Consider the following 10,454-nt stretch of genomic DNA (forward strand, 5'->3'; position numbering starts at 1 on the left):
TCACAATAGCCTCGATCTTGCTTAAATCAACCTGAATACCTCGCGCAGAAATAATATGCCCCATAAACGACACTTCATGAAGCCAAAAATCACACTTGCTTAGTTTGGCATATAGACGATGCTCTCTCAAAGTCTACAGAACGATCTTCAAATGCTCGTCATGCTCCGCCTCAGTACGAGAATAGATAAGAATATCATCAATACAAACAACCACGTATTGATCCAAATATGGTCGGAATACACGATTCATCAAATCCATGAAAGCTGCAGGAGCGTTTGTCAAACCAAAAGGAATCACTAAGAATTCATAATGACTATATCTAGTGCGAATGGCCGTTTTTGCAACATCGGACCTTTAACTTTCAATTGATAATACCCCGAACGAAGATCAATCTTAGAGAATACAGTAGCTCATTGCAATTGATCAAAAAAGTCATCAATCCTCGGTAGTGGGTATTTATTCTTGATCGTCATCTTGTTCAACTTCCGATAGTCAATACATAGCCTTAACGACCCATCCCTTTTTTTCATGAACAGAAATGGAGCTCCCCAGGGTGAAGTACTATGCTGAATAAATCCTCAATCGATTAATTCTTGCAATTGGACCTTCAACTCCTTAAGTTCCTTTGGAGCCATGCGATAAGGTTCCATGAAAATAGGTACAGATCCCGGATAAGTCTCAATCTCGAACTCTACCTCTCTATCAGGAGGTAACCCAAGCAACTCCTCCGGAAAGACATCAAGAAACTCACTAACTATATGAATCTCCTCGATCGTGGACAAGGAACCTTTAGTGTTCAAAATACAGGCAATGAAAATCTCATATCCCTTCCTGATCATACGATCAATTTCCATAGCTGAAACTATATTCGAGAGATATCCACGTCGTTCACCAATTAACACAATAGTCTGACCATATGAAGTCTTCAGAGTAGCTCGCTTATATTCGTAATCCAGATTTACCTTATGTTTATTCAACCAGTCCATCCCAAGAATTAAATCGAACTCCTCTAAAGGAAGCTCCATAAGATCAGCGAGAAAGATTTCTCTCTGAACCTCCAAAAGATAACGCCGAAATACTTTGTTCACTAATATTTCCTGTCCTACTGGACTCGTAACCGTAACAGTATTTTCAGTGTTCTCGATCGGAATCTAAAGGTTTCGAGATACTGAACTCGATACATAGGAGTGGGTGAAGCCATTGTCCAGTAATGCAAAGTATGGAATAGAATAAATAGTATATGTACGTGCAATAAACTCAGGCTCATCTCTGTTATCACGACGTCTAGTGGTGTAAACCAAAGCTGGCTGTCTAGCCTCAGAAACTACTGGTCCTCTGTTCTGCTGATGTCGGGCTCTACTATATGTCCTGGACGCTGATCCACGAGCCTTTTCTTGACTATGATCTCTAATTGGGGTCTGTACTGTAGTATGAGAACGCACAAGAGTCTGGGTAGCGGTCCGCTCAGATGAAGCTAGCTGAGGACACTCCCTCATAAAATTACCATTGGATTCACACTGATAGCAAAAACCCATCTTATTACGACACTCCCCTCTATGTCGATTACCACAATAATCACAAAGGGGCACATGTGGCAACCCTGAAAGACCACCACGACTAACTGCTGGAGATGAAGATACAGCAGGTCTAAAACGTGTATTACTCCTCTGAGGAGCCGAAGTACGAGTCCTCTTCCCGGATTGTGCAGATGATTTAGTAGGGCTTAAAAATTTCTTAGATCGCTCCCGATCAACCAGCTCTTTACCAGAAGCTAAATCCTCCATCTCCTTAGCATCCTTGGCTCTGCCCACCAGCACATCAAAAATCTCATCTTGGTGGGTAGCAACCTGCCTACGTAGCTCGTATCTGAGTCCGAGGGCAAACTTACGGCATCGATCTCTATCTGTAGGCACCAGACTGATTCCATACTTAAGCAATTTCAAGAACTCTATCTTATACTCTGAAACAATCATGTCATCTTGAACCAGGTCCTGAAACTGCTGTCGTCTTTGAACTAAATAACGCTCTCCCAGGAAACAGTTCCTAAAATGCTCCTTAAAGAAATCCCACATCAAACGATCAGTCAGAACAATACTGACCACTGATTCCCACCATGAGTGGGCATTACCATCTAACATCGATATTGCCCCCAAATATCTCTTAGTTGGGTCCAAACCCAACTGATCCATACGTCTCTCAGTATCCTGGAGCCAATCTTCAGCTCCAGTAGGAACTCCACCTATCTTTCATCCAAAAGTTCTGACTCCATTGGCGATCAGAGTATGAGAAATAGGCACCTCATATCCAACACCAGCAGCTCTGACCACTCCTTGAATCAACTGTAGAAAATGTCTACCAAAATTCTCATCAAATACAACTCTGGTAGAATCAGGCTCACTATCGGTTTCTCCTATGATCGGTGTAGTGATGCCAATACCAACGACAGGAGGTAAATTCGTCGGAGTCGTAGGAGCAGGATCACCTGTCGGAGGTGGGGGATTTACTCGAATCTCATTGATCGGGTCTGCAAATCTAGCCACTCGACCTCGTCCACAGCTAGTTCGACGTCCACGTCTAGCACTCATTTTGGTAGATATCGAGTTTAATATAGAAGATAAAACTTAGGGTTAGATAGCACTTGGAGTCTCGAACACAAATAAAATCGTAAAAACTTTGAGACATGGCCTTAGCAACTTATTTTGTAAACTATTTCAAAACTGTATTTTCAATTTGGACTCATACATAGTCCGAGGTTTAAAAACCAAAAGCTTTGATACCAATTAAATGTAACCCTCTAGACCCGGCCTATGCGTTTCGAATAAGTGTAGTGGATCACATTCATGATTCTTAGAGACATTTTTTCGAAACTTTTATTCAATCAATTATAAAAGCACATTATAAATACATTTATAAAAGGATATAATATATTACGATAAAACCTAACTCATGAATATAAAATTGAACAGTTAAAAATTTAATTTTTAAAACATGTCTAAAAAAATCCCAATTACGATAAACCAAACATAAATAGCAAAAGAGTAAATATTGTAAAATCCAATACTTTAAAATAAGGCTCATGTTATCTAAATAAACTGAACTCGAAAGATAAAACATTATAATAAGATATACTTCAAGGGACATGTTGATCATCCAAGTGCTTGATCCAAGTATCTACCCAACAGTATCTAAAAGGGAAAAAAAACATTTTTGAAAAGTGAGCTAGGCTCAGTGTGTCCCATTATTTCAGTAAAAACATCATACGAAAAATCATCAATTATAATCATGTCAAGTATCATGGAAATCTTGTTAAAGTATAAAATATTAAATCATATAATATACCCTCCTCCAGTACATTATATACAGTTCTCATAACTGTGTCCATGAGGCAACCTTATACCCATTAGTATAAGGGGTCAACTTAAAGGAACATCTTGGGGCCCGAAAGCCTACCTAAATGCTGCCTTAGGTCCGTAAGGATTTACCAGCTTGATCAGAGCTGTACCTCCATACTCCAGCCTACCCAAACAATATCCCCATAATATATTTCAAATAGCATGTAAAGATTTCCATGATCCTTATCCAATAAATTAATACCATCCATTGAAACCAATTAATCAAATATCATCTATAAAGTTCCATCATAGTTCATGAACCATCATCCATTGAATCATAAAATTTCAGTGACACACATATATATATATATATATATATATATATATATATTATTTATTTATTTATTTATTTATTTATCAAATCATTGAAAACCATCAAATAGTACATAGGGAACACACCTCAATAATGAGATCAAACTATAGATCTACTGAGTACTGGCCTCGCCACGTTCTGTTATAGTTTTCAAACCTAATTCATAATAACACTATATTACTAATGGGTAACATAATTAATTTCTTAAATCATAAAAATTTACGGGTTATACGGGTGAATACTGACACACGTGGTTTAACTGATCTAGAGGAGTTGGGTCGAGCTTTCGAACGATCAGAAGAGTCTCTTGTACCTTCAAACATTAATAATTTATCAATCTCAAGTCTTACTCAATCATTCAAAGTTAAATATCTCAAGTACATAAGCATTTTTTTGTTTTGACTATCAATTTGGAGGCTTTCGAGTTTGAATTTGACCAAATAGATTGCGGAATCGGAATCAGGACGTCGAAAAACATAAAGTATGACTTTTCAAAAATTCAAATTCTTGGTCAAAATCAAAGTCAACGAGTTTGACTGATGATTTGGAGGCCTTCGAGTTCGAATTTGGCGAAACGGACTTCGAAAACGGATTCGTCTCATCGAAAAATGTCAGAATAGGTATACTCGAATAAAATCAAAGGTCGATTAATGGCCAGTTAAATCCGGTCAAAGTTTTGGTCAAAGGTTCTCAAAAGTCCACAACCAACTATTGCGAAAATAGCACCTTTTTTTAAAAATAATTACCAAAATATAACTTTTTCAAAATAATTACTAAAATATCACTTTTTTTTCGAAATAATTACCAAAATATCACTTTTTTTTAAAATAATTTCTAAAATATCACATTTTTCAAAATAATTCTCAAAATATCACATTTTTTAAAATAATTCTTAAAATATCATCGGATCGGATCAAACCGGTTCAAATACGTAGATAATAATAAACCATTTTTCAAAAAAAAAATATCATTAAAAAGTATTAAAATCATAAAATCCTTAGTAAAACATTTAATTAACCAAACATATCCGTATAACTCTAAAAAAAACTTAGTAAACACTTTTGTCCATACATATTAATTAAATATAGTATATCAACCCAAGAAGCCAACATCATCACATGGCCTCGTCAGTTCCATTTCTTGTCTCCATAAACAAACTACTTCGAATGGGGTACCGCCAATTCGTTTATATGACACTGTCTTGCACTTTTATGACATTAATTTCATAATAATGTTTGTTGGAATTCACGTATGAAATATAGACCATGGATAGAGCTTATTAATATCTAAAATTATTTAATTGGATTTTGAGATACTTACCAAGCTCGGTTCAAAATTTTGAACGGCGGAAAGCTCGATTCCGAAACGTCAGAAACTTTAAATCGAAATTCACAGCGTTCGACATCGTTTCGCTATAATTGATTTACTGGGTTTTGTTCACGGGTCGAAGATGAACAAGATGATGGTTTCAATTTGACGATCAGAGATCGGACGGCGTCGTAATCGAGCTTGAAAGTAGGGATACGGGAGGAGGTATATTTTAGCGAATGGGTTTCTAATTTTGAAATCATAAACTCATTGCACTTATTTAAGAACATGTTCTGCCGACACTCTTTAGAGGAATTTAGGGTTTAGTCCCTGAATTTCCTTCAACTTTTAAAATGACTTACAAGTTTTCAAAATTTTTAATTTAGTCACCAAATTACACCAATATACCTATATAATATTATTTTTTTTTCTTCTCAGTTTTCCGGGTTGTTATAGGTACACTCTCAAGGTGTATCGATACACATAGTGTAAAATTTAAATATTTCGACCGTTGATTGATCTAGTGTATTGATATCCAAATTACATTCGATGTTTCTCTGAGTCAATGGTGTATCGGTACATCAACTGAGTATCTATACCCAAAATACATTCGAAGTTGGGGGTGTATCAATACATCCAAGAGTGTATCGGTACCTCCCTTCACAAAAATTATTTTTGACCTGATTATGGTTCGAAATACTTTCTAAAAATTGTTTCAAAAATATTTTAAAATTAAAACACAATTTTACACTTACGTAAGGATTAAAATTAACATTTGAAAATTTTAGAGTAATATTTTTTATATTCGAATAATTTAATCGAATATATGATTTAAATCGAGTATAAAATCTTAAAATTCAATAATACATTATTTATTATATCGAAACATCAAAATATTTTCAACATAAGACTAGTACAATCTTCACCACGACTAACTGTAAAGCAACCATGCATATTTAATTGGTTCCTGTATGGAAACGCCTTGATTAATGACCACCGAAGAGTCCTCATTCTCCTTAATCGGCTCAAAAGTAGCTAGTTTCTCAGTGACCACTTTCGTCTCATTTTCATCCATTAGATCATCGCCGATTAGGATGTTCAATTCTTCCTCGGGGATTTTTCTACTACCTTCCCCAGCTGGGCTACCCTTATCATTATTACCTTGCTTTCCCACTTGCGGATCCTTGGAAGAAGTACCCGCCATATCTACAGTTTTCATGATTTCCCCAGCAGTAGTCTGAGAGATTCAGAGTCTACGTAAATAAATTGCTTTGGTCTAGATCGGACCCTTGGTTGTTGTGTCACAACCTTCAACCAGTCCCTATAATTCATCTTGTCTTTGGGGCCATCCACTTTCTTAGTACATTTCTCCGTGGCATGTCCTATTACTCCACATTTAAAGCAAAAAAATCGGTAAACGTTCATATTTTAATGGACATACTCTAGGTTTACCTCATTGTCAATCTGGTATCCTTATGCATCTCAGCAGAGAATTGTGGATGTTAAGCTCAACCCGGAACCGAAGGAATTCACCAAAGCTACCATTCTGCTGGCACAAATCCAACGCTACCACCCATATAATTTTCTTCCCTAGTGAGAAGCCCGTCTCTTCTTTCATCAGTCCAGTGGTAGGTTGTATATCTTTACCCAAATGTTCATCAACTTAAAAGAATATTCATCCACCCCTTTAGTCGGATCATATTCCACAGGGATAAATAGTCCCCATCAAATGTCCAAGGCGATCTATTAATAGCCACCTTCATAGCACCCTCGCTGTTAAACTTGACTAAAAGCATTCCCGATTTCAATTCCTCAATATCAATCGCATGTCGGTGCCCCCAGATATTTCAAAATACCTGGGTTACGGCACTGCCATCAATTTCACGTTGGGTGATGGGTTTCCCAATCAGACAGTGGGGTAAATCTACCACTTCCTCTCCCACAAAATCTCCCAAGTCAGCAAGATCCACATCTTCTTCTGTCGTGAAGGTAAATTCTTCTAGTTTCTGAAGTAGTGAATCTGCCACGTAAATTCTTAATGGTTAATCAAAGGAGTGTTGTGAAAGAAATAGTTCAAACCAGATAGATCGAGTATAACTCAGCTTAATTAGTCTACATAATTGTTGACCCTTATATAAAAGTATAAACAATCATACTGACGTCAAGATCAGATTCCAAGACTGATAGAATACTATCCCAGATATATAGAGAGGAGGTATCAAATTATAGATTACAGAATTATGAAACAACCATTGTTTATTTGATAAAGTGGTATAGGATTGGAAGTTTAAAAATATTGGACACTGTTTAAATTTCAAATATACTCCGAGTAAGCTTGAATATCTCCTTAAATTTTGAATACTTGCCGAAATTTCAAACTTTAAATCATTGCCCAACAGATAACCTCGTTTGGAGTCCAAGCTTATATAGACTCCTACGCGTACAAAATAAAATTCCTTTCCTAAATTTAGGTGTTTCCCATAAAAATAGCAGGGCCGATTGCTTACGTCTTGTAGGTTAGAATTAAATGTATTGCACCACGCACCGATAATATATTTCCTTAGGTAAAAATGCCACCACAACCCATTAAGTTGTAGATGTAATGTCACTTAAACAACTATTATGTGTACATGAAAATAGTCTATAACGAGTCAATTCTAATTGAGGTGACCCCTTGTGTGTCTTCCCACAAATGTTAAACACGTTCTAATGCCATATTTTAATTAGCCCATTTTTAATGCAACGAGCCGTTTGTGTATGTAATAAGTTATGGTAACATTTTTGTGACCTCTTGCAAACATTATGGTAATTAAGTCTTCCGCTCAACACACCTAAGTTAACTTATGTAAAATAAAACGTTAGGGAAGATATGAATATATACCTATTGATGAGAGCAACTATAGCTCAGTCTGCAAGAAGCTGTCCATACTCCTCAGTTGCCTTATTGTAACGACCTTGCCATCGAGGCGTCCCTGTCATCCTGTATATAGCACCTCACAATAATGAATATCTGATTAAGAACCTGTATATATATAATAAAACCAGACAGTGCCCATTGCCAATACCTCGTATCGAACCCCCATAAGGAAGGTGTCGATGACCAAATAATCCCTCATCTATGCTATAACAACATAGATAGGGATCTGGTTTGTTAAATACAGAGAAGTAATGTCAAGATAACATTTACTAACATTTTCCAATTTATACCTCCAAAGACATCCATGGAAATGATAATTTACTTGCATTATAACCTCTAATAGGATGAAGGCATTCCGAGCTATATCCATGCTAGTCAGTTCCAACAGCTCCCATCTGGTTATCGTGGGACCTCAATGGCTAAGGAAATCCTCATCCATACTTTCATGGCGTAGATAGAAATATCAATTATTATAGTATAATTGGCAACTAGCTAAGCTAATTTTAATACAACCCAATAGAACATTACGAAACCCTAGACTAAATTTAATACAACCCAATAAAATTTCATAATGCCAAAGTAAAACATAGTGACTATATTGAGCTCCATCAGTGACCGTGTAATAGTAATCTGCTTATCCTACATACAAAGTATGTTCATCAGTAAATCGTTCCACCGGTTCATTGGAGTATTTTTTTAGTAAGGGCAACACTTATCTTCCTAGCCACTGTTAAAGCTTTTAGCATTACCACACCAAACAGGCATACCCTGCATCGATCTATCTATAGGATAATGTCAATGACCATAGAATTCCATACCATACTTATGCATGTGAAGGTTGGAATTCGTGAATAAATTATCATGTTGAAAGTAATCCAGCATAAACCAAATGACAATTCCAGCTCCAAAGACTACCCTAAACCAATAATAATTTCTAACACTCTGCCAATTAGACATACTTGGCATCATGACTTCCATTAGAAACATAAACTATATCAACACAAGCATACCCTTATCAGAGGAGCATGAGGCGTCATTCATCCATAGCAGATATTGTCATTTAATCCAACAAGTATAATGATCAGAATCTTGAAACTCTTTCCATCCTAATCATGTCTTCCTTTGGTAAAGTATATCATATATAGGGACCAGAGTATGTGATTTCCTTGGTAAAGACATGCAGACACCGGGAATCGGAAGAACCACCTCCGCCTTAGTTCAATCTTCAAAACTTTTAAGGCAGTCCTCCTCGGATTTACCTCAATCGTCCACAAGAAGTGTAGATCCTTTTCTGCATGTAAAATAATATAAATCAGTAGATTGATTAGGTAACCGAAAAACCAAGAAATGAAGAAATAGGAACGCAACACCCAAGATTGAGCAACGGAGCAGGATTTCCAATTTGCAGTTACAAAAGAAATCGCCCAATTTGATCTGAAATTCGCTTTGTGAGTATTTTCCTTTCCAGTCCATCGCGAATTCGTTGCTAATCAGAGCAGTTCAAACCCTGGTAGTCTCCATCGGCATGGATTGAACCATCCTAGATGTAGATATTGCCCTGTTTCAATCAAAAGAGGATTCAAGAAACGGGTTTATCGAGTTAAATCCAAACAGAATAACCAAAGGTTGTAAACCATCAACAATCGGCGATCATAAATGGAAAATGATGCATGCAACGCCAAATATTGCAGCGAGAACCAAATTTTCGGGTTCAATCTGCCGGAATAGTTCTTCGATTCTGATTGGAGGTCCGGTTGTGAAAGATTCCTTCTCTCCAAATCGAAGAGGATCGGTTGGGAAAGATTTCGGTACTCCAAATCTGAGCTTGCAACGCTTAAAGAATCGATTTCCACCCATCGCCACCACGACTGCATCAGCGTCGGCCCTCTCCTTTGATGAATCCATGTAGAAGTGTCGTTTGTAGAGGGGTTCTTAGGAGCAATCAACAAACACCAAATCGGGGAGAACAATAAAGGAAAACCAAAAGACCCAATAAAAATATATGAAAGCGTAAATGGGTAGTAACACGATGTATTGCATAAATACGCATAAATCCAGAGGTAGCAACAGATGGTTGTGATTCAATTATGATCGCAAAGCATCCGAAATTAAATACCAAAAAACGATTATGATTATATAAACCATTTTAATCAATAATTTTAGTTTAGATTTTAATTTTGTATCATACTGTTAAAATATTAACATAATTGTTGATGTTGTTTTTTTATTACTTTCAATGATAATGTGACTTTTTCTTATGATGACATATCTTTATAACTGTTAAATTTTAAACAAATAGATAACAAAATGATACCTAACCAAAATGTTAGGTATTATTTAAAAAAACATAAAGAAATAAAAATATTTAAATGAGAATTTAAATTTAGACCAACTATAAAATGTAAAATCATCTAGGCCAGTTAAATAAATATAATATTTTTGATAATTTTATAATGAAAATAAAATATTATATTTATTTTAAACTGTATTTAGTGAAACAAGGCAGGGGAAAAGAGTTCCTGT

At 36.1% G+C, this 10,454-nt stretch overlaps 1 long non-coding RNA gene across 5 annotated transcripts; it reads right to left on the reverse strand.

Moving 5' to 3' along the window:
- Positions 1 to 6,162: 6,162 nt before the first annotated feature.
- Positions 6,163 to 10,024, reverse strand: LOC120195708. Of its 5 annotated transcripts, none has more exons than XR_005523093.1 (4): positions 9,566 to 10,024; positions 8,942 to 9,489; positions 7,896 to 7,994; positions 6,163 to 7,034 (listed from the first exon to the last, which is right to left on the reverse strand). It is a non-coding gene; the product is annotated as an uncharacterized LOC120195708 (long non-coding RNA). The 5 variants fall into 5 exon arrangements; XR_005523094.1 differs by having other exon boundaries at positions 8,942 to 9,222; positions 9,300 to 10,024; XR_005523095.1 differs by adding an exon at positions 8,222 to 8,371 and having other exon boundaries at positions 8,942 to 10,024.
- Positions 10,025 to 10,454: the final 430 nt, after the last annotated feature.

The sequence above is a fragment of the Hibiscus syriacus genome, unplaced genomic scaffold (assembly GCF_006381635.1).
Source record: "Hibiscus syriacus cultivar Baekdansim isolate YM2019G1 unplaced genomic scaffold, ASM638163v2 tig00117017_pilon, whole genome shotgun sequence".
NCBI classification, from domain to species: domain Eukaryota; kingdom Viridiplantae; phylum Streptophyta; class Magnoliopsida; order Malvales; family Malvaceae; genus Hibiscus; species Hibiscus syriacus.